Source organism: Ochlerotatus camptorhynchus, unplaced genomic scaffold (genome assembly GCF_037179485.1).
Source record: "Ochlerotatus camptorhynchus isolate MF236.1 unplaced genomic scaffold, CSIRO-AGI_Acam_v1.1 ptg000307l, whole genome shotgun sequence".
NCBI classification, from domain to species: domain Eukaryota; kingdom Metazoa; phylum Arthropoda; class Insecta; order Diptera; family Culicidae; genus Ochlerotatus; species Ochlerotatus camptorhynchus.
Genome location: NW_027040795.1, coordinates 3345384 through 3370025, shown reverse-complemented (window position 1 = coordinate 3370025; position 24642 = coordinate 3345384). Strand labels below are relative to the sequence as shown.

Genomic DNA, 24642 nt, shown 5'->3' with positions numbered 1-24642 from the left:
CTCATGGATCTTACTTTGTTCAGAAATTAATGTTGAACAACTTTGTGGAACACTTCATTACTTTTTATTAATAAAAAAAACTAACGTAAAGTCTAGATGAATTTTCAGGTAACGCATCGTAAAATTGATAGTTTTATGCTTTTATTGGGTGTCGACTACCTAAAAAATCAGGGAATTCATGTTTGGACCTGTAAAATTAGGGCATCCCAGGGAGTTTCATTGAAATTCTTGGAAATATTTCTTAGTAACAGAAACTTATAAAAGGTATTACTGACTTCACTAGCTTCAAACAACTTATTTACTTCGATGTAGTTTGAGCATGGTTGTTTATTTCAAATTTAATACAGAGTTGCGATATTGTGGTTTTTTTTAACTAGTTCATTTATTTACTACGCTCAGACGTGTATGACACTTTGCGGACCCACAATCAGTCATGTTTGAATTTACATTTTAAATAGCAGTAGTTCTAGGTTAGTATTGGGTACCAATTACTCGTGGCGGGCTCGAGGTTAATGGGTAACAATTTTGATTGGAAGGAGTTAGGTAGGAAACTGGTTTCTGAAGCCTCCTTCAGATATTACTCTCGGACGGTTGACCAAATCCTGCCTAGGCAGGGGCAAGTAGCACAGGAACAGGAGGATAATAAGACTGGGACACAATGGCGGGAAATTTTTTTGGAAAGGAGGGGATGGTCACATCAAACTCTAACATCAGACAAACAAAGAAATTCGTAGATCATTTGCATGTAGGGAAGATCACGTGTTCCCAATACATCTCTTACTTCAAGGAAGGGTTGTCTACCTCGGGCCACTAGGGTATCCAATAGTCATGCTCTGGAGGCGTCATTACCAGGGCAATACCAAACTGCGTGATCGATGTCATCATAACCGGTTCTGCACCTACATATTTTGCTGTCAACGAGGTTTATTCTATAGAGATGTGCGTCTAGCGAGTAGTGAGTGGTTGGACATAAGTCTTGACATCACTCGAATGAATCCCCGACTTACATCCAGACCTTTGAACCACGCTCTCGAAGAAACATTTGGAATAATGGAATGTAACCACCGCCCAAGAGAATTACTTGTCCAATCGTTTTGCCCACTTAAAAGAGAACTCTGACTCGCTAATGGGAAAAATTCATCATGTGAAATTCTTCTATTATAAATCTCGCCTTGTTGTGCGCCCACCTTTGCGAGAGAGTCTGCCTTCTCATTGCCTGGGATTGAGCAATGTGAGGGGACCCATACAAAGGTAATCATATATGATCTTTCGACCGGCAAACTCATCTGCTCCCTTACCTTTGAAAGGAAATAAGATAAGTGCCTACCTTGTTTCATCGACCGAATAGCCTCAATTGAACTGAGACTATCCGAGACGATGAAGTAATGGTCTATGGGCATATCGGAAATCATCCCCAATGCGAAGTTGATTGCTGCTAGCTCAGCAACATAAACGGAACAAGGTTCCTGAAGTTTCCGAAAGGTGGTTGAGTATTCATTGAAGACGCCGAAGCCAGTGGATCCATCAATGCGTGATCCATCAGTGAAAAATCTTCTATTGCAATTGACTTGTTGGTACTTTTCAGCAAAAATGCGGGGAATGGAGATAGGTCGAAGTTGATCTGGAACTCCTTGAATAGCCTGTTTCATGGAGAGATCATAGTCAATGGGGGAACTGTAGTTAGTAAAGCATACACGAGAGGGGTTATAGCAAGGAAGGCTTATATCCGATGATATATAATAAAGGTAGATTCGCACGAATCTAGACTGGATGTTAAATGCTTGATGTTGAGTAAACAACACTCCAATAAAGGGCTATTTTGATGATTATGGGCCTCGTTGGGGTTGTTTGCACATTCCTGAGCTGAACTGAGATCCTAAGGGTTGATAAAAATCCATTTTCGTAGACGTTAGACGCTGTTATTTGTTGCAAAATTTAACCTCCAAATGGGTTGGGTTGACTCTAATAGATTTTACACCTAATGGCGTATGACAATAATTAACCTTCGAGTAGATGTTATGAATTATCGTTATTTTCTGAATACTTGTAGTTCTTGTACCTTCACTAGCGTGCACAGGAAACTTGTTAAGGAGGGGCAATTTTTTCTTCTATGGTGCATTTAGTCTGGGGATAGGAAGTACTCCAAAGTGCGTCCACCCATCACTGTTTCCCTACTGTTCAATTTAGCTAATTTTATCTTATCTTCTTCAATGCAGATGCAATCCAATGCTCTCAGTCAGCCAATGGAATTGGCAATTTAATCCCATCATTATCAACATACCTGATGACAATCGCCAACTGCTCGTGCTGGCCACAATCGCTCGTCTCATCTGCAATGACTGCCACTGGTTTTCCTCGGAAGGTTTTCGCAATGTTCCGCAACAGTACAGTGCGAGTACGTTGGTACTTTTCTTGGTAATTTTCAGCGAAAATTTTGGTTCTATTTTTTTTTTCAAATTTTGAACTAAATATCAAGGCTAATAGGATAAAAGGTTTAAACAATATGTAACGATTGGAGTACAGGATTGTTAACGGAATTACGACTTGTGCAAAGAATTGGGCATGTCAACCTTGTCCCAAAGCACCGCCAGTCGGGGTGAAAGGAAATGATGCCGAACATTCAACATGTTTTGAAGACGATCTAAAGGACAAACCCGAATTTATTCCAACGCAAATAAACAGCTGTAACTTTTTAACCACGGTAACAAATGACTTGACATTTTCAGAGAAGATTCTTACATTAATTCTTAGAAATACAACAATAGACCAAGGTTATATGGCAAACTAATACCCACTTTTCAATTAGAGAATCCAAAAGCTGTCTCTTAACTTTTTACAGTTGCAAAAAAGTCAATCCTCAAAATTCCTTGAGATTCTTTTCGAAATTTTATGAACTCTACGAGCTCTTTTGAAATTTTTCTCAGAAGTCCTTTGGAATTATTTTTAGAACTCTTCTTGACTTTTACTCAGAACACCTTGGAACTGAAATTCCCTTCGAGTTTCAAAATAATTACCACAATATTATCCAGAAATTATTTCCGGAATGAGCTAGAAATTATCGGTTCTCCCTTGAAATTTTCCTCAAAATCCCTTTGGAATTTCACTCAAAATTGAATTTTCTCGGTATTCTTTTCAGAATTATCTTGGAACTATCTGTAGAATTCACTAGAAATTATTCAAAGAATTTTCTTGGAATACTCTCCAGAAATGCTTTGGAACTGTCCTCAGAATTCAATATGCTTGAGGTTCTTCTCAGATTTTTTTAGAACTCTCCTAAGAGCTCTTTTGAAATTCATTTCAGAAGTCCACTGGAATTATACTTAGAACTTTTCATATTTTTTTCTCAGAACACCTTGAAACAGAAATTCCTTTAGAGTTTCAGAAATTTTTCCCGTAAAAATTGAAAATTTGATTTTCACGGTATTATTTTCGAAATTATCTTGGAACTATCTGCAGGATGCACTAAAAAGAAGCCGCAGAATTTTCTTTGAACTCTCCCCAGAAATATTTTGGAACTGCTCTAAGAATTCAATATCCTTGAGGTTCGTCTCGGAATATTTTAGAACTTCTTTTTTTTTAGAACACCTTAGAGCTGAAATCCATCTAAAGTTTCAGAAGAATTTACTCTGTTTGTGTGTGTGTGTGTGTGTATGTGTGTGTGTGTGTGTGTGTGTGAGTGTGTGTGTGTGTGTGTGTGTGTGTGTGTGTGTGTGTTTTTTTTTTTTTTTTTTTTTTGGCAAGGAGGAAACCTTCAAAAAGGCCATCGTGCCACCGCTTGACGACTGGGCGCACAGTCGCGGTGACACGGTGTGTGGGATTCTTACCGCACTAAAACCTCCTTAGACGCCTTGCCCTTTTCCTCCGGAACCACTTGTCGTATTACTTCGGAGGGGGCCGTGCATTACGCACCTCACTTTACCTCAGCTAATTGGCGCTTCCAGTTCGCTGATCGTCTCTCCAATTTGTGAGCCATTTATCTCCCAGCGTCACGTTCTACTCGGTTATCCCTGGTGGTGGATACAGCCTACTCTGACGGAGAGTTCTCCCGGCTTCGGCTTTCAGTTCGCACTTGTGTGAGCACATTACTACTTTCTAGTTGGTCTTCCCGCCATTTTCGCTGCAGCGCTGACATGATCTGCGTTACTGCTCTGCTGACGGCGTTAAAGGTGCCCTCCTCTCGACACATTTCTTCGACGACATTCTCCGTGCTAAGGGCGAGCATATCCTCTCGCACATCATCAAATCTAGGACATTCGAAGACCACGTGCTCTGGTGATTCTTCCACATTCCCACACTCCGGACAGAAGGGTGACGTTGTGTGTCCGAACCGATGCAGGTACTTCCTGAAGCAGCCATGACCAGACAGGAACTGCGTCAAGTGGAAGTTGACTTCTCCATGCTTCCTGTTTACCCAGGTCGAAAGAGTCGGTATTAGCCTGTGTGTCCATCTACCGTTCTCTGCTGCATCCCACTCCTGCTGCCACTTAGCCATCGACTCCGTTCTCACCATTTTTCGTACTCCTCTGGTTTCTCTCGTCATATAGCACTCGTAGTCCTCCGCCAAGGTGATGCCGATTGGGATCATACCGGCGATAACGCATACTGCCTCCATCGAAATGGTTCTGTACGCACTCACGACTCGCATGGCCATGAGCCGGAACGTACTGCTCAATTTCCTTTGGTTCTGCTTCGTTTTCAGCGCTTCAATCCAGGCTGGACCTCCGTACCTTAGTATTGATGAGGAAACACTAGCCAGAAGACGTCTCTTGCTGCTGCTTGGACCAGAATTGTTCGGCATGATTCTGGCTATTGCGTTGATGACCTTCGTCGCCTTCTCGCAAGCATATTCGATGTGGCTATTAAAGTTTAGCCGGTCGTCGATCATCACTCCCAGATACTTAAGCATGCGCTTCGAAGCAATGGTGTGCTCTCCAACGGTAATTTCTGCCCGCTGCACTGCTTTGCAGTTACTGACCAACATCACTTCTGTTTTGTGGTGGGCTATCTGCAGCTTCGCTCCTTGCATCCAGTTACCAATCGTATCCATCGCCTCAGCCGCCAACATTTCCACTTCTTCCAGCGTCTCACCGGTTACCGTCAAGACGACATCGTCCGCAAAGCCAACGATCTCAACTCCTTTGGGCAGCTTGAGCGTCAGCACGCCATTGTACATTCCGTTCCACAGCGTGGGACCTAGAATGGAGCCTTGGGGAACCCCCGCCGTGATTCTAAGTGATTTCTGCCCCGTGTCTGTCACGTAGACAAGGACCCGGTTCTGGAAATAACTACTTAGAATCCTGCAGAGGTAGCCTGGAACCCTCATTCTATGGAGCGCCTTGGCGATGGCCTCCCAGCTGGCGCTATTGAATGCATTCTTGACATCGATCGTAATCACGGCGCAGTATCGATTTCCTCTCCGCTTCTGTTTGGAAGCTTTCTCGGCTCTGTCAATCACTGTCCGAATTGCATCCACCGTCGATCTCCCTTTCCGGAATCCAAACTGTCTCTCCGACAATCCGTGTTCACTCTCCGTGCATTTCGTCAGCCTGTTGAGGATGATCCTCTCTAAGAGCTTTCCTACAGTATCCAGCAAGCATATTGGCCTATACGATGCAGGATCCCCCGGCGGTTTTCCGGGCTTCGGCAACAGCACAAGCTTTTGTACCTTCCACCTATCAGGGAACTGACCATCGTCCAGACATTTCTGCAGCACCATCCTGAACATGTCCGGGAACGTCTGGATCGCCGCCTTCAACGCCACGTTGGGAATTCCATCCGGGCCGGGAGCTTTATTCGCTTTCAACCCTTTCGCTGCTGCTATGAGTTCCTCGTTGGAGACTTGTTCAACGTTGTCTTCATCTACCTCGCCATATGGTGTAGGTGGCCAGTTCGTTGGGTCATGCTGTGGGAAAAGTCCCTCCACGATGACTTTCAGCTTGTTGTGACACATTTCAACCGGCATCGTTGGGCCTCTGATCTTCGCCATCGCAACTCGGTATGCGTTGCCCCAGGGGTTGGCATCGGCATCGCGGCACAACTCCTTGAAACTATTTGACTTGCTCAGCTTTATCTTTCGTTTCAGTGCAGCCCTGGCCTCTCGGAACACCACCCTGCGCTCCTCTCTGTCTGCTTCTGTTCTTGCTCTCTGAGCACGCCTTCTGGCTAGAAGACAAGTAGCACGGAGGGTGCTAATTTCCTCGTTCCACCAGTAGGCTGGACGCCGCCTGTTCGTTGGCTCCAGTTTTCTCGGCATAGTTGTGTCACATGCCCTTGCTAATAATTCGGTCAACTCATTCGCACTTAGGCCCGGGACGCTGTTGTCTACCCTTAGAGCTTCGATGAAGAGATCCTTATTGAATGCCTTCGTCTTCCACTTCCGCTCGCTTACTTTCGTCCTCCGCATTTCCACCGGTGTTCGTTCGCCGATACTGTACCGGATCGCCTGATGGTCACTATGGGTGTACTCCTCGCACACCGTCCAGTTCATATTTGCCATTAGCGACGTACTGCAGAAAGTAACGTCGATAATGGATTCCCTACCATCTTTGCGGAAGGTGCTGATGGTTCCTTCGTTGGCCAGACTGACGTTCAACTTTGCCAGAGCTTCCAGCAGGCTATACCCTCTTGCGTTGGTACATCTGCTCCCCCAATCCACTGCCCAAGCATTGAAGTCTCCTGCGATGACGACTTGTCTCCGTCCAATGAGCTCTTCGGTGAGCCCATCTAGCATCTGGTGGAACTGCTCAATTGTCCATCTCGGGGGTGCGTAGCAACTACATACAAAGATTCCATTGATTTTGGCGATCACGAAACCTTCATATGAGCTTGCCACCACTTGTTGTATGGGATACCTGCCCATGACTTGTATGGCCGCCATTCCTGCTCTATCCGCCACCCAGTTACCATTATCGAGAGGGACTCGGTATGGCTCTGCAATGATTGCAACGTCGCACTTTGTTTCCGTTGTTGACTGCCACAACAGTTGCTGTGCTGTGTTACAATGATTGAGATTTATTTGGGTTACCTTCATTATTGCTGGCCCACCATCGCCTTCTTGAACTCAGGGCACCTGAAACTTCCCGTCACATGGCCATTTCCGTCCTCCTTTTTGCAGAGCATGCACCTCGGTTGCTTTGTACAGTCTTTTGCAACGTGCCCCTTCTCTCCGCATTTCCTGCACAGATCAGATCTGTCAGGTCCTTTGCAGTGTCTCGCCTGGTGACCGAAGCCCATGCATTTGTAGCATCTCTCCATTTTCTTAGATACCCGAGGAATAGCTTTCAACGGGCACACTGACCACCCAACCTTGATTCGGCCAGTCTTCAGCAGCTCGTTAGCTGCGTCCGAAGAAAGTCGTATCAACGCCGTCTGCGTGCCACCATACGCCTTTCTCAACCGAATTGCCATCGGTACGTCTCCCAGGTTGCATTGCACCTTCAGCGCACTTTTTAACTCGTCTTCTGTTGTGATCTCGTCCAGATCCCTGCACTCGACCACTGACTCCTGGGATAAGGCTCTTACGTTCGCCGTCTCGCCAAGAGATTTTTCGACGAGCTCCTTAAAAGCTGAGCTCTTAACCGTAGGGTCCCTTTTCAGCTCGAATAGCATCTCGCCTTTCTGGGTTCGCCTGGTTTTCACCACATTCTCGCCTAGTTGTTTCAACTCCGGATCGTCTCTCACTTTCCGGAGGAGTGCTGCGTAGGACGTTTTGTCCTTCGCCTCAACAACCAGAGCGTCACCCTTGCTTCTCTCCCTACGAGGCCTAGGCTTCTCCTTATTCTTCCTGTCTTCCTTCTTCTTCTCTTCCTTCTTCCTCGCCTCTTCTTCCTTCCTCCTCGCTTCCTCTTCCTTCTTCCTCACTTCATCTTCCTTCTGTTTTTTCTTCCTCTCCTTCTGGTTCTCGACTTTACGCCACGCACCATTTTCTCCCATCTCCTTGATGCCTTCCTCGTCGTCCCTGCGTTTTTTGGGCTCCTCCTCATCTCCTGGCGTGTCCCTATCTCTCTTTTCAGGACGTGGATTTGTGGGTCCCTTCGGAGTCTCATGTGCTTGAGCCAGTCTTATGCTCTCCTTGGCCTCCAGCAGAGCCTTTTCGGCATTTTCGGCCCTTTTTCTCCACTCTTGACATTCCCGATCTGCCACTGTTATGCCGGATTTGATACCGGTCACAAGTTGCTTGATCTCTTTGTGTACGTTGTTTTTATCCTTCACGAACACATAGAGATCATCGATCTTCCTCCTGACCTCCGTCATTTTGGTTCTCCCGAGCTGCAGTTCTTGGGATTTGCTACTACTGGATATTGGTGTGAATATCTGGCTTAGCCCAACGCCTGGCTGCTCTTCTTGAAACTTACTGCTGCTGCTGGAACTCGCAGTGACCCCCAGGTTCGACACTGGTGATCTCTGCAATATCCCACTCCTTGCGAACACGTTTGCTCCTCCGTTTTCACTGTCTGGCGTATTGCCGTCGTTCTTCATATTTTTTTTGGTTTTTTCATTTTCTTCATTTTTATTTTTTTCTCCAATTTTATCCATTCTGATGGGTCCCCCCTTCGGGCCGCTATCTCCACTCGTTGTATGTAGTCTCCTATCGTGATCCCATGGTTATCTATGCAAGCAGGGAGGCCATGCTAGGGTTGACACGGTCCTTCATGGGGGCCGTGTTCAGAGCCAGATCGGCGTAAGTCAGGAATGTTACATCTGAGCCTACTACTCACCAATCACCAATTGGTGACGAGTTTTGAACGTATCCGGAGGCCTGCCAAGGTTTTACCGGGACGGGGGCAGCCGCACTATTAGCCCACTCGCCATTTCAAGAAGGTGTCACCCTTCTTTACTTAGGGAGCAGAATAGCACGACTGTCAGCCCTGTAGCGTGATATCCAATCCATTGTACCGTGTCGTGTCCATAGTTCCATGCCGTATCCAGTATGCCGTAATAAGGATCTTACTGGCGTCGATCCTAATGTGCCGGTTGGCACTCCTGCGGGTTGACGAAGCATTTCCTCTATCGCCGTGTTATGGTTACCGCGCCAGTGTTCGCGTCGCACCCCCTCACTTTGCTATTGTCAGAAGGACAACATTGCCCAGGCTACACCACGGGGAGGCGTGAGGTAGGAACTTGTGAGAACCAGAGCTAGGTTGTCAACTCACCATTTGTAGCCCGTGTGTGTGTGTGTGTGTGTGTGTGTGTGTGTGTGTGTGTGTGTGTGTGTGTGTGCGTGTGTGCGTGTGCGTGTGTGTGTGTGTGTGTGTGTGTGTGTGTGTGTGTGTGTGTGTGTGTGTGTGTGTGTGTGTGTGTGTGTGTGTGTGTGTGTGTGTGTGTGTGTGTGTGTGTGTGTGTGTGTGCATTCAGAATGCCTGGTAATTCACATCCATTCCGAGGTTACTTTCACATACAACAAGCCCCGCATGTAAACACTACCGTTATCATGTGAATAATGACACTGCAAACACAGATTGTGATGTTTTGTAATATATGGAAATATGCATTTATGATTGATTATAAATCAGATGGATCTCATCTAATTCTGCCTCCAAAAAAGGACCGGTTTGTTCCATCGCGGTAATCGAAAAAATCTTCCGCGTTGTTTTTACAACCCAACAAGACATTTACAAAAACATTCGAAGTTTTTCATTTGCACCGAATTTTTCAGAAGAATTTAGAAATTCTCCAAAAATTCGTCCCATAATTTGCTTGAAATTATCCTCGGAATTCCCTTGAAACCCTTTGGCAGTTCATTCAAAATTTGATTCGCTCGGTAATATATTCGAAATTATCTTGAAACTATCTGCAGGATTCACAAGAAATTATTCGCCGAATTTTCATGGAATCATCCCCAGAAATATTTTCTTTTGGAACTGTCCTCAGAATTCAATACCCTAGAGGTTCTTCTCGGAAGTCAAGTTTAAGTTGTCCGTCCATTCACCAAAACGTTGTAGTTTTTCTACCAGAAATGTTCAATTCAGCTTGTTCCTCTATGCAGCAGATTGTTGCAAATCTTATACCAGAAATTTTCAATACAAACTTACCCCCAGGTAATTTTACACTAAAAATTTCAATTGACCAGAACGATGAAAATTTTCCACCGGTAATGTTCACTAAAAATTGCTTCTCCAATATTCTGATTGGTGCAGATTTTCTTTTCCATTTTCCACCAGAAATTTTCAATATAGTTGGCTTCTCCTATCATGAGAATGTTGCAGGTTTTTCACCAAATAAAGCTTGCACCTATTTTCAGATTTTTCATCATTAAGTTTCAGTACAGCAACTTCCCTCCAATCATCAGAATGGTGCAAGTTTTTCACCAGAAATTATTATTATTTTTTTTTCTCTATTCAGCAGAAGGATGCAAATATAAGACCAAAAATTTTCCGTAAAGCTTGCCCTTCCGTTCACCAGAACGGTGCAGATTTTCCACCAGAAATTTTCAATATGGCTTAATTTTAAATAAAGCTTGTACCTTCATTTACCAGACCAGTGCAAGTGTTCCACCAGAAATTTTTTGTTCAATTCATTAATCAGAGCGATGCAAATAATGCACCAGAAATTTTCAATAAAGCATGTTCCGCCATTCATCAGAACGGTGCACCAAAAATTTTAAGTGAAGTTTGTTTCCATGCACCTTTGTGGTGCAATTTTCAGGCTTGCCTCTTCATGCGCCAGAATGGGAAAATTTTCCATCATAAATTTTCAATGAAGCTTGCATTCATCAGAACGATGCAAATTAACACCAGAAAAATGAATAAACCTTGCTTCTACATTCACTACAGTGTTGCGAACTTTCCACCAGAAATTTTCAGTTAAATGTGCACCTCCAAATTTTTAGCGTGATTCAATTTTTCCACCAGAGTTATTCATTTTGATTAGTCCCTCCCAGGGGTTGAAACTGTTGACGTTTTTTACTACACTCGCTTCGTTGTCATGCACGACAGTCTGTTTTTATTCCTACACTCATGCTCTACCGTTGTCTCTCTCACACAACACAAGCGGTAGCATAACATTCGAGAGAAAAGAAAATTATCAAATAACTATCATATGACATGAGTAATTTCGTTCTAATTCCTCAATTTGGTGTAAATTAAACCATTTCTGATCAGAAATGTTATTCTTAGGACATCATTGCTTGCTATTTTCAGAATTCACTCAAGCACAACATCAGCAGCTCTTATTATAAGAAAAACTAAAATACATACATTCGTGACGGTCTTCGGCGACAGTGTCATATGACAGAGCCTGTCGTATGACATTTGAGTTTAGTACTGTACTATGATAGCTTGTTTTCCAAGTGTCGTGGGCAAAAGCAGTCGATTATCACAGAAAATGCACCACCTTGATGATAGCTGAGCCGTCTCGAATGAAATTAATTCTCCTCTACCAGGGGAACAGTTTAAAGAGACGTTAATAGACGGAAGCACGGAAGCATCTTAATGATATTTTTACACCAGAAATATTCAATAAAAAAAAACTTTTTCATTGATTTACCACCACGAAGGAGATTTTTTTCAATCTTAAATTTACGCAATTATTTAAACCCTCCATGAACACCCTTGAAAAAGAATTACAACAGACCAACAAAATTCATTGAGGTTTGCCTCTTCATGCACCTTTGTGGTGCAATTTTCAGTCACCATCTCAAAGGATTTAAAAAAGTTATTTTACGTTCAAATCAAGTTATCAATAAATCTAGTTGTTTATAATTTTGTAAATGTGGAAATAAAAATCTTATTTATAAAAGGGGGGCAATTGCCCCACCTTGACCCACCCTGTGCACGCCAGTGTTCCTTATTGTGTTCCTTACAGCCTGTCTATTTAAGATTATCAATTAAACGAGAATTTAGGATAACGGTTTTGCTTGGATGGATTTTATTTTGAAGTAGTACTTTTTGAGATGGAACAATGATTCAACGATAGACAAGCATTGCTTTGACTCAGCTCTGAAAATTAACTTATCAGTGAAGTTTTAGTATTGTGATGTTGCTGCTATTACAATTGAGATGGAATGAACTTACAGAATTTTGGAAGTGAAACGCTCTTTTTACGATTTCCCACAGGAGGAATCCTAACAAAAATTTTCTTGCGGAGCTGGGTCTCAAAATGTGCTCAAGGGAGGAAAATATAATGGGATTAAAGACAAGTGTTTCTTATGTACGATTTATCAGAACTGGATGAATTTTTACCTCTAGCGTTGAGTTCGGAAACGCTCAGAAAGGAATTTCAAATGGTGAGGAAATTACAACACCAAGACCCTCTTCTTCTTTCATGGTATCACTAGTATTTTATCGAGATAGTTGTAGTTTCCTTTACACATCGCTATCAGTCATAGTAGCATCCCGGAAAAATTAAAACGGCAAAAAAGGTTATCTTCCATTTCATTCCACTTAAATAATTTTGGTAACCATGAAAGATACGTATTTCGAGTACAATGTGCAGTCTTCATCAGTGTCATTTCCACTAAAGACTTATCAATAGGTCCCGATACGTGATCTAGCGTTGGTGAAAAAGCTAAGCGTGTCTTCCGGGAGAAATTTCCTATGGAGCTGGCTGTCAGCATGCACAGAGGTGTGCGAGCTGTATACATGGACGTGCAAAAGGAGATACCATCCACACTATATTTCCTCAATCGGTTGGGAAACATTTTCTGCGACATGATCAAGAACAAGTGTTTTTTTTACAAGATTAAGGTGTTCCGAAAGAATTCCTGTTCCAATAAAGCTGCCATAAAAACCGAAACAAACAAAAACAGGACAGATAGAACTTCAGTGACAGTACGTATACTTGCTTTAATCTCATGCAGCCAACAATTGAGTCACAAACCGCTTCGTACCAAATAGCATTGAAGCGATCCATCATGACCCAGACGCCAGATATGCATCTAGAGCACTTGTTGCTCACCACCCCCACCCATCCCCTGCAGGACTCCACGTCCAGTTCCAGCCAAAACATTCATTCAGGCTGTAAATCCTCAACAACAACAACAGTTACAAAAACAACAAAACAACGGAACGACTACACTATCGCATTCTGTCTCCATTCACCCCCTCCCCCTCCTCTGCACCTTTTTGTCAACTGAAACAACGAGCACATAAATATCACAGCCGTCATTGTTTTTCATTTATGCAAGTGCACATATATTTATCAATTACCGAGCGCCGAGAGTAAAAGTAAAAGTGTTCCATCCAGACGGTCCCAGCCATGCCATAGCTCTAGACAACGAAGCATTTGCTGATCTAAATTGGTGCCCAGCTCGGAAGGATTGCGGTGTCTGGCTGCCTGTGAGCGAGCAACTGGCAAGAAAAGTTGGCTTCGTTATGGCCCATGCAGGAGGAGCATCGAGATCGACATCGACAGCGATGTTGTATGATGGTTGGACAATATCGAAAGTCATATAAGTGAAGCGTCATGTTGCATGTTGCGATAATAACTTTGAAATACGACGACGTCGGATGGTTGCCATTCTTATCGGTTTGAAACTTATGGTCTGCTCTCGGAGTGAGGAAAACGAGGAAAGTGGGATGTAACATGCTTGTACTTGAACCTAGTTACTGCTACTCGTGCATAACAGACATTTTATTTTATCTGAGAGCGCTGTTTCCCATTTTTTATTCTTATTCTCAGTTACTTGCCCTCGTTCAGCTGTAGCAACATTGACTGATGTTTGCACATGTTTTAATGTGTTTGAACATCAGACAATTTATTGCCAGTTTGTCGTATTGCTGCATCCCACCGAACGTCTTGTCCATTCTTCTACTAGAAGAAAACAAAAGCAAAAAAAACGGTAGAGCAGAAATTGAGGACACACATGTCACACAGAGCCCCATCTATGCACGTGCACGTAGGAACCGAGTGAAGGGAAGCCATGCTTGGATCCTGCACCGAGATGTTTAATTAGTGCCACTGTAAGCTGCTCTGTCAAGAGAGCGCGCTACCTCAGCGGAGAAAGCTCCTTAGTGCCGTCGACAAAGCTCTTGTTTTCTAAAGGGATCTACTTACTGCCATACAGAAATACCAGCGAAGCGAATCCCTCTGCTACCAACTTAATACGAATTAGGTACGGGAAATGCACCTATTTTTGGCAATATTTTAAGTATATTTCACGTTTTTTACATTTTAAAGATCTCAAGTTGTGTTTAGATTGTTGAATCAAATCTTATTCATGGATGAACGGAGTGATTGTAAATATCGCTCACAGAACACGCGAAAATTGTGATTTCATCGTTTTTCTGATGTATGGCCAAAATAGAAAACTATGTTCAAAACTGATGCACTCACCCTACTTGGCAATACGACTTGTCCTATTAGATTGTATGATTTTTCTTGCCTCGGCAGCAACGTACAGGTTATTGTGCTGCATTCAGTGCATGTACTTGTGATTCGAATTTCTTAATCACGATGCAATTATATAGGTAAGTCAGCAGCGTTCGAGCACGTATTCTGGTCGCGATGCATCGAATGAATGTGTTGAGTTCCAAGTGGAATGGTGCAATATCTAATTCTAAGCGACGGCGGCGACGACGACGACGACGATGTGCGCTGTTAACTTCGGTGACTGCAAGCTCAAACAAACAAAAAACTGGAATGCATGCCAACAGTCAAGCCAGTAGTGGCCACACGTCTAGCTGGGTGTGATTTATCATCCCATTGCGATGTCGAGGTTTGATGAATCGTCAATATGTTATGGGCAAAGGCAATGGAAGAATGCGATTCAGTTTTGATTTTTTGCGAATGAAATATTGAATTTTCTGACTCACTGAATAAATGTAGAACTAATGACAATACAAATATGTGAAGAATCGGTGAGGAGGAGGATTTTTTAATACAGAAATTACAAAAAAATCGCTTTATTGAATAGTCTTTGTGTTTTCAGGCAATTGGAAAATTTCAGAATCGTTCTAAAATCTAAAATTAAATTTCGAGGATTGGTCAGGATGAGACAATTGTGAACGATTGAACGAAGTACCTGTCCGGGTTGAAGTATAAGATCATTTAATCCGAACTCCAAAATGATTTAAAGAACCTAGGACGTCTCTTTTTTTTTGGTCTGTTTTCCGTTGATCTTGTTTTACGTACTGTGAGTACCAATGCTACCGACGCACAGTGGTCTAAAAGGGCCAAATCGTGCGTTTTTTATTTGTTTATGCAAAAACGGTCCATTTTAGTCATATAATGTCTTGGGAGAAGTTTGTGCACTTAGAAAGCCCCTTCTTTTGAGCTTAGCCATTTCATGACTTATCCACGTAGCAGGGAGATGAAAAATTTACTTTTTTTTGTTTGTCGAGATAGCAAAATTATGTCTTGAGCAAAGTTTTAGACAATATTAAAAAAAAAACATTTTTGTTGAAGACGTCAACCCTGTATATCTTATGTTTACAGAGATATGTCATTTTTTGCTATGAGCCTTTAGAAAATCAATTTTTGCAAATAACTTTTCAGGAAGTAATTTTTTGACACTAGTATGTTCTACACAAATGTTTGTTTTTTTTAAATACGCCATTTTGTATTGGGAAGCAAGTCCCTATCTTCAATATTTCTTGAGATATTCAAGGTTTTGATCCAAAATTAGCACTATTTCCATGGCGAATAGCTCAAAGTCGGGCAAAATTGGGCAAACCAAGTTGATTAAATTTGAAAGTATACTTTAAACGCTGCCCAATGCATACCAAATCATTCGTCTTCTTTAGTATTCTCTGCTGATCTGCTTATTACCAAACTATAGTAAACCGTGTACAGATAATCGTTTTCTTGCATTTATACATAGAGGCTCCTTCATACGTTACTTACTATTGGTGTTGAAGGAAGAAAATTCAAATTTGGTTAAATCGAAGTAGGCGTGCAAAAAAAAGTAGGCGTTGCAAATCCGCGTGTGGTAAAAGTTTTGATTCCAAATTCTAATTTGTAGTGAGCGGTTGACAGGACAAGAAAGTGATTCGTAGTGTCTATTGTAGTGATTGGTTGACTGAATAAACAGTGGTTCTTGGGGCAGGTGAGTCCCTGTGTCTATTTTAGTGCTAAAAAATGACTGAACTACGATTGGACTCTATAGTGACAATGGTGATTCACAGTGTCGGTAGTAGTGACCGATTGATTGAACGAACAGTGGTCTTTGTTCTTCCCGGAATGTGATTCTCGGTGTTTGTTGCAGTAACCGGTTAACTGGACGAACATTGGTCCTTGTTACTCCTACTATTTGAGTCCAGGTGTCTGTAGTAATGTGTCATTGGCTTTCGAACGTGAGCGGTTGTATATAATTACGACAATGAGCTTTGAAATATCTTTTTTGATTGCTTCAGGTAAGTGCAATTTGTTTTGATCACTATTTGAATCGTTTGAAAATATGTGTTTTATTTTAAATATTTAGAAACCATTGACAAACGTGAGTTGTTTAATATTTGGAGGAGAACCACAGGGAACCAAAATAAAAATTTGGTTACGAAGCTTCTAGTTCCATCTACCGATGCATGAACCGATGCTGAAACAGAAATAAGCGACAATTCTGAAAGTGACGAGGAAATGGGTACGATATTTTTTTTATATTATATGAAACGGTCGATTATATATAACTATATTCAGATAAACGAAGTAATCATTTGAGGTAGTAATGTTGTTTTTAATGTTCATAAAAAAACGACAGTAGCACAATTATACGGGAAGTCGTGACCCTACAGTTCGGTAATAAGCAGATCACCAGATAATACTAAAGAAGGCTAATGATTTGGTATGCATTGCCCTAGTAGCACGCTTGTCACAAATCAATTGTAGAAACTTATATACGACTTATTTCAGTCATAAACAAGTTGCTGTAACTTATTGTGATGAAAGTATGCTACTCGGTTGGGCAGCATTTTAAGTATACTTTCAAATTTAATAAACCTGGTTTGACCAATTTTGCCCAACTTTGAGCAACCTTGGAAATAGTGCTAATTTTGGATCAAAACCTTGAATATCTCAAGAAATATTGAAGATAGGGACTTGCTTCCCAGTACAAAATGGCGTAATTTTAAAAACAAACATTAGTGTAGAACAAACTTATGTCAAAACATTGCTTCCTGAAAAGTTATTTGCAAAAATTGATTTTCTGAAGGCTCTTAAAGGGTGATACGGTCAAAATTTGGTCAATATCAATTTGACGTATTTCTTTCAATTTTGCATTTAAAAAACCTGAACACCCCTCATTTTGAAGGTGTGTGTGTGTGTAGAATGTTGCTCCTATTTTGATTTTGGAATTCACTCTTCAGTTGTCAAAATGCCGTCCAAGCAAGAAGAGCAGCGTATCAAAATTTTGCTCGCGCATCGCGAAAATCCGAGCTACTCGCACGCAAAGTTGGCAAAATCGCTAAAAGTTGCCAAATCAACCGTTACAAATGTAATTAAAGTGTTTGGGGAACGTTTGTCGACAGCCAGGAAGTCTGGATCGGAGGGAAATCGAAAACCGGAAGCCGCTGAGACGACAAAGAGAGTTGCCGGTAGTTTCAAGCGAAACCCTAACCTCTCTCTCCGAGATGCCGCAAATAAGCTGGGTGTATCGTCTACAACCGTGCATCGAGCCAAAAAACGAGCCGGACTATCGACTTACAAGAAGGTAGTGACTCCAAATCGCGATGATAAACAAAATACGACGGCCAAAGCGCGATCCCGGAGGCTGTACACGACGATGCTGACGAAGTTTGACTGCGTGGTAATGGACGACGAAACCTACGTCAAAGCCGACTACAAGCAGCTTCCGGGACAGGAGTTTTATACGGCAAAAGGAAGGGGAAAGGTAGCAGATGTTTTCAAGCACATGAAACTGTCAAAGTTCGCAAAGAAATATCTGGTTTGGCAAGCCATCTGTACCTGTGGCTTGAAAAGCAGCATTTTCATAGCTTCCGGGACTGTCAACCAAGAAATTTACGTGAAAGAGTGTTTGAATAAACGTCTGCTGCCTTTCCTGAAGAAACACGGTTGTTCCGTACTGTTTTGGCCGGATTTGGCATCTTGCCATTACGGTAAAAAGGCCATGGAGTGGTACGCCGCCAACAACGTGCAGGTGGTTCCCAAGGACAAGAACCCCCCCAACACGCCAGAGCTCCGCCCAATTGAGAAATACTGGGCTATTGTCAAGCGGAACCTAAAGAAGACCAAAAAAACTGCTAAGGGCGAGCAGCAGTTCAAGGCAAACTGGCTATCTGCGGCGGAGAAGGTGGACAAGGTGGCTGTACAAAATCTGATGGCATGGGTCAAGCGTAAGGCCCGGCAATTCGGATTTGGAAAAACGGAAGCCTAACTGAATATTTTTCCTGAATTTTATACTAATTGAACTTGAAAAAGAAATTTAATTTGATTTTTTAAATAAACGATTTCACCGATTTACACGCGTTTTCCCTTGACCAAATTTTGACCGTATCACCCTTTACAAAAAAAATGACATATATCTGTAAACATAAAAGATAGAAGATTGACGTACTGAGCAAAAATATTTGTTTTAATATTGTCTAAAACTTTGCTCACGGCACCATTTTGCTATCTCGACAAACAAAAAAAGTAAATTTTTCATCTCCCTGCTAGGTGTATTAATCATGAAATGGCTAAGCTCAAAAGAAGAGACAAACTTCTCTGAAGACAGTATGTGGCTTAAATGGACAGTTTTTGCATAAACGCACGTTTTGGCACTTTTAGACCACTGTGCGACGCCAGGGAGGCAGCTCCCACACCTGGACCCTATCTATCAACCCATCAACTCATAGACCGGGACCAACGGCTTTCCTCCCCTTCCGAAGGACTGGGATTTAACTCAGGCCCTTTGGGGGTGAGTGGCTTACCACTACACCACCGGCGCCGCTAGGCCGTCTCTTTAACACAGTTTTGTTTTATAAAGTATGTACCATAGATCTCCGAACTTGGCTGGATAACTTTCTATGGTTAGAACATCGTATACTTCGTTGATCAATCAGATTTTAAGGTATGAACTTACCCCGTAACGTGGGTAGATCACCTTTTCGTGGTACGTTACGGGATGTAAGATCTACCACCGATTCCTAGTCCTGACTACTTCAAACTAGGGGAACAGGATTTTTCAGTAATCCAAGGAACACATCTTAGTCCTTGTTACTTTTTATGCCTTGTTGATAGTGACAAGACTCGGCTTTGTCTACCGAGTATGATCTTGAAACAAGGCAAAATAATGAGTTAGTTGTCTTCATCTATGTGATTCCTAATCTTCTCTTCGTTGTTCCCTAGTTTGAAGTGGTTAAGACTAGGGTTCTGATGCATGGTCATTATCGGTGTCATACCTTAATTTTGTTGCTAAGGAATCCAATTTTGACTGACTAAGGGGCGCGCCTTCGGAGGGTGTTCCAACACTCCGAAGGGTATAAATAGCGGGACCTTTCAATTAGAGTCGGATCCTTGTGATTAATGCAAGAGTGACAACTGTAAAAAATCGAATACTTCATCATTTCTCAATAGTGATGGAGTAATACGACATGCACTAAACTAAGGAAACGGGATATACTACAATAGATCAATTTACTGGTCGCAGTAGTGTTAGGTCCCGAACAGAGGAAAAAAAAAAAAGGTATGAACTTTGGATAGACTACGTCATCTGATTATCTGATTATACCTTTTTCTTCAATCATTACATGCCTACCGATATGTGGAATGACTGCTTAATTGAAAATTTCAGATTTTCGATTTACCCCTTGTACCAACCCGTAAGAAGTAGTCTACGAAAGACTACGTATTACGGGAAGATACAGGGGTAAATCAAAAATCTTAAATTGCTACTGCCACTAAAAGGTGTTAGGTTTCAACCGCTTACAACTTTGTCATTTATAGATGAAATTGAAATCCAAATAAACCAATCGACAGGTGTTGAAGCACCGCCCACTGGGTACACTGCCAAGTCCTAACCAATACATGTACAAGTAAAAAACCTGCTGCTTTAAAAATTCAGTTTGCGTTCGTGATCCGAACAACAGGAAATAACTCTATAAATCTGCTAAAACTTATCTATTAAAATGTATCATTTAAAAAGTGTTGAAAAATGAGCAAATAAAAAGTGATGATCTCATCACTGTTTTCAGGAAATAACAGTTTTTCCTAACCCCAGTCGTCACAACCGAGAACCATTGGGTTGCACATCGTTCTGCTTAAACCTGTGAAGCTATTGAAGAGTTCTGTTGTTGTATTGCCAGCGTTGCCAGTATTCCAGATTTACCTGGATTTTTCAGATTTTTAGTCGTCTTGCTAGATACACAGACAGATTTTTTTTAAATATGTTCCATTTTTTCCCAGATTTTTTAAACATGTTGCTTTAAAAATATCACTGCAATTGATTTACCCTCTAATAAAAAAATATAAAATCCAAACTTGCTACTTTAATTATTGAAGGCCATCAACGTTGGACATTATTGGAATTTTAAGGTAATTCTGAAAATAGTTCACAGCGAATTCCTTGAGTTTTCAAAGCTAATTCTAAGTAGAGTTACATCCATCTTTTTGGCCTTCGTGGTCGTGTGGCGTCACCCGTCGTTCAGGTGTATTGTGAGTGCCACGAAGTAAGGGTTCGATTCCCGCTCCAGCTGGTGCAAAATTTGACAACCTGAAAATTTCCATACTGATTTACTGGGAGTGGTATGTTGCCAGTTGTTTAGTGTTAAATACTCAGTCTGTGCAACCTCTGGTTGAAGACGGTGTCAATTGTCTTGTCAACTCTGATGACAATTGCATGGAGATTTTGTGAATATAGGAAATATAATCCGGAAGAGAAATCAAGAGTCTATTTAAAACATTTTAACGGAATTATGCGAAATTTCTGGAAGACTTTCAAGGCCATTTTGGAAAAGTACTTGAATACTTAGGAAATACTGAGAGGATTTCAAAATTATTACTGACCTTACCTACAAAGCAGTTCAATGGGAATTATCAGAAAGGTCTGAGAAGATCGTGACGGTCATTCTGAAGAGTGCATCAAGGAAATTATTAAGAATATTTTAAGAATTTCATGGGGAAAACTGGACACAGAGAGTCCAGGGAAATTTGGAATTGTAGAGTATTGCATAAGATATTAAAAGAGGTAATGCTATGAATTCTGCTATGAATGTTACTGGAAAAGATTGACACACCACCTTGATTTCAATAGCATTATGTTAAAAACAGGATATTTTGGAGTGATCCAGTTTTTTCCAGATTTTATATTTTAACTGGTTCAGATTTTTCTGAAAATGACCTGGCAACGTTGATCACCGCTCATTTTCACATTGGATGGCGTGGTGAGTGGATCACTTAAGGTATCAGCGGCAAGCAGTAGCAACATGATCGCCCTATCACAGATTACAGATTTCAGTACTAAGCACTGAAATTATCAGACGGTACCGCTATGTACGGTTTATGATTAGCATTGAAACTCCCTCCTAATTGGAGAATTATGCTGTGGCATGGCATGGTATACCCCGCCGCATTTTTTTCCTTGATTTGTTTTCCGTCGATCATGTTTTCCGTGCTGAGCACCAATGCTACCGACGCCAGGAGGCAGCTTCCACACCTGGACCCTACATATCGACTCATCAACTCATGAACCGGGATCAACGGCTTTACTTCCCTTCCGAAGGGAACATCCCGGCGGCGCCGACTGGGATTGAACCCAGGCCTGCTGGGGTGAGAGATAATCACGCTTACCACTACACCACCGGTGCCACTCACCGCCTCAATTTTAATTTCCCAGATGTTTTGCTGATGGATAGTCATAGCAAGCCGTTCCATAGCATAATTCTCCATGTAGGAAGGAAGTACAATGTTAATCTAAAACCATACCAACCGGTTTTTTCAATGCAAGGAACTGAAATTTGTAATCTGTGATAGGGAAATCATCTTTTACTACCACAGAAATGCCCCGTTTTCTTATGCAAAATGATGATGGTGCGTCCACAAATTGCGCGAAATCTTAAAAAAAAACAGCAAGTTTTTTTTTATCAATCGGTACACAGTAAAAAATTATGATCAATATCACATCAAAGAGGATGCACTTCAATCGTGTCGAAAATATGGTTTAATATTACTTGCAAAAAGGGAAAAATTATCATTATAACAGTGCATGAACTGACATTACGCTGCTTTTACTGCATTTGTTTAAATGACATTAGATTTTCGACATGATTAAAGTGCATCCTCTTGGATGTAATATTAAAATTAATTTTTTGCTGTGCAGATACAAGATCTACCGATAATTGATTGGAAAGATTTAAAATGTTCTAATCGCGAGATATTCGCGATCAATTGCGAAATTTCACTAAAAATAGGAGCAAAATCTTAATTTTGTTCTTGCTTTTTGTTTAAGCGTTCTAAAGAATGCCCTACGTTAGTCTCAGATTGCCTTGTCAGTTAAGATACGGTATCATCAAGCCGGTGGCGGCTAGTTCGATTCTCGGTCCGCTCCAGTCTAGGGGTTTGATGTCTTAGAAAAAGTTTGTCTACAAGATAAGATCTTTCTTTTTGCGTAGGTGGTGACTAGGGTGGTTCTCCATATTCAAAATAAAATCGTAACTTTTTATTTATAGGGGAATACTTGCTTCTACAAAGTCAAAGATAATTTAATGTCAAGCAACTTTGCCCAGAACATCAAAATTCTATCTCATCAACACATAATTCTATGAACGTTTTTCTAAATTCAGATAGGGTGGTTCTGAAAAAAAAACCTTTTTTTTTGTTCTAACTTTTTTCGTTCTGTTTTATTCTGAGAGCCATATTGAAAGAACTACAGGATCATGAGAGGACGCATCTTTTGAGGAGAGGTGGGTATTGAAAGATGTTGTTTTTACGGAAGTTATTCCTGTTTTTATGTAAAAAAAAGTCAAGTTTTCCAGGACACTTTCTCCCAAAAGGAGCAAATATGAGCAAAACATCTACGCATATTTTAAAAGAACATGGTTCTGCCCACAAAACCTATGGAATATCAGCTGTACCCTTTTGTATCCTTGATGAGAAAAAGATGATTGGAACTAGAGACAACCTTGGTTGAAAAAGACCAAAAACAACCCTCCAGGGCAATTTAATTTTACCTAATTTAATTATAAGGCCAGTAAGCGATTAACCACGGCCCATATTATGCATAAATTTACATGATGAAGTTAAAATATATAAGTGTTTCAGATTTTTATGTAAATGTGAATGTTTCTTTTTTTATGTGATCCTATATTCGGACAGTATATAGTGTAATAGCAAGAGCATCGATTGACACTGGACAGCTAGACTTTGTTTACCTTTGTTACTTTCGACACAATGAAAATTTGCTCTTGATTTGCTTTTGTCCGCATCGGGGTTCTTTTTGTGGGCATTTTCCTAAGCTTTGATAAATTGTTCCAAATCGCCCTTGTTGGCTGCTGCCACGGCTTCTGTGTTCAACTGAAATTGCGATACGACCGGTCCCAGCTGTCCCTATTGCAGGGCATTGGAAAATATGTGCAGCGCTTGTTGGAATTGCGGTGAGGATAGGGTTTCCTTGAGTTCTTCTTTCCTTTATTTAACGTCGGTCTCTGTTCCGCAATCTAGTGCCAATCACCGACGGACATCGATTGCCATCCATTGACGGCAATCGAATGTGCAAGAAGGCAGCTTCCACACCTGCGTAGGATATCGCACCCATTCAACACACATGACCAAAGGGTTTCCTTGAGTTGTTTATTGTTTTCATCGCCTTTTATGTTACACATAGTTTCCACATTGAAACGCAAATGATATTTTTTCCAATAACAAAATTCATGATTTTTATCAGAAATTCACATAACTTTCATATGATCACATGAATTCTATGTGATAAATCACATAGATTTCATTGGAAATGATTCGTGCTGTGCAAGAAACGCCCTCATGATGCGATTGCATATTCGTGGACTTAACACTCACGTCCTGGACGTTGAGCCCCAGGAAACTATCTGCGAGAGAATGTCGAGGACGCCACCCATCTGGTGCTGTCCTGCGAGGGTGCCATCCTGGCCACCGATGCCCTGATGTCGGCCCTCTCATCCGCCGAGCTGGACCTGACCATCCCACTGCTGGGAGGTAAGATGCACGGCTCCCTCACCCGTGCCCGTAAGGTCAAGGGTTAGACCCCTAAGGTCGAGAGGAAGGAAAAGAAGAAGAAGAAGACCGGCCGTGCCAAGTGCCGCATCCAGTACAACCGCAACTTCGCCAACGTGGTGCAAGCCTTCGGGCGTCCTCGTGGACCAAATGCCAACTCGACGTAAGCTGGCGATGCGTGAGAAGGGATAAGGAGAAACTTGAGGTTTGATTGAGTGCGGTTGATGCGTGTGTAAAGTTGAGTTTTGCTTTCTCTGCTGTTAAAGATGTCACCACGACCATCCGCAGGAAAATAAAAGGAAATCCATAAGGTTCATGTGATTTTGTAGTGCGATTCCCATTTATAAGATCACATGAAAGTTATGTGAAGTTCTAATGGATGTTTTCCACTGGAAATGTGATTTATTTTTTGAGTGTAGGTAAATGTTCCACTACACTAATAAAATTCGACACATTTATATTGGCGAGTTTCCTTGTAGGGTTCCACATGATTTTCATGTGTCCACACATAAACATAATCTACTCATGAAATATACACAAGAAATGTATGAGCCAAATGAATAGTATCTTTGGTTACACATGAGTTTCATG

The 24642-nt window shown here is 41.7% G+C and overlaps 1 pseudogene; it reads left to right on the top strand.

The window, feature by feature from the left end:
• The first annotated feature begins 23819 nt into the window (after positions 1-23819).
• LOC135707294 (ubiquitin-like FUBI-ribosomal protein eS30 fusion protein) lies at positions 23820-24351 on the top strand (annotated as a pseudogene).
• The last annotated feature ends 291 nt before the right edge of the window (positions 24352-24642 follow it).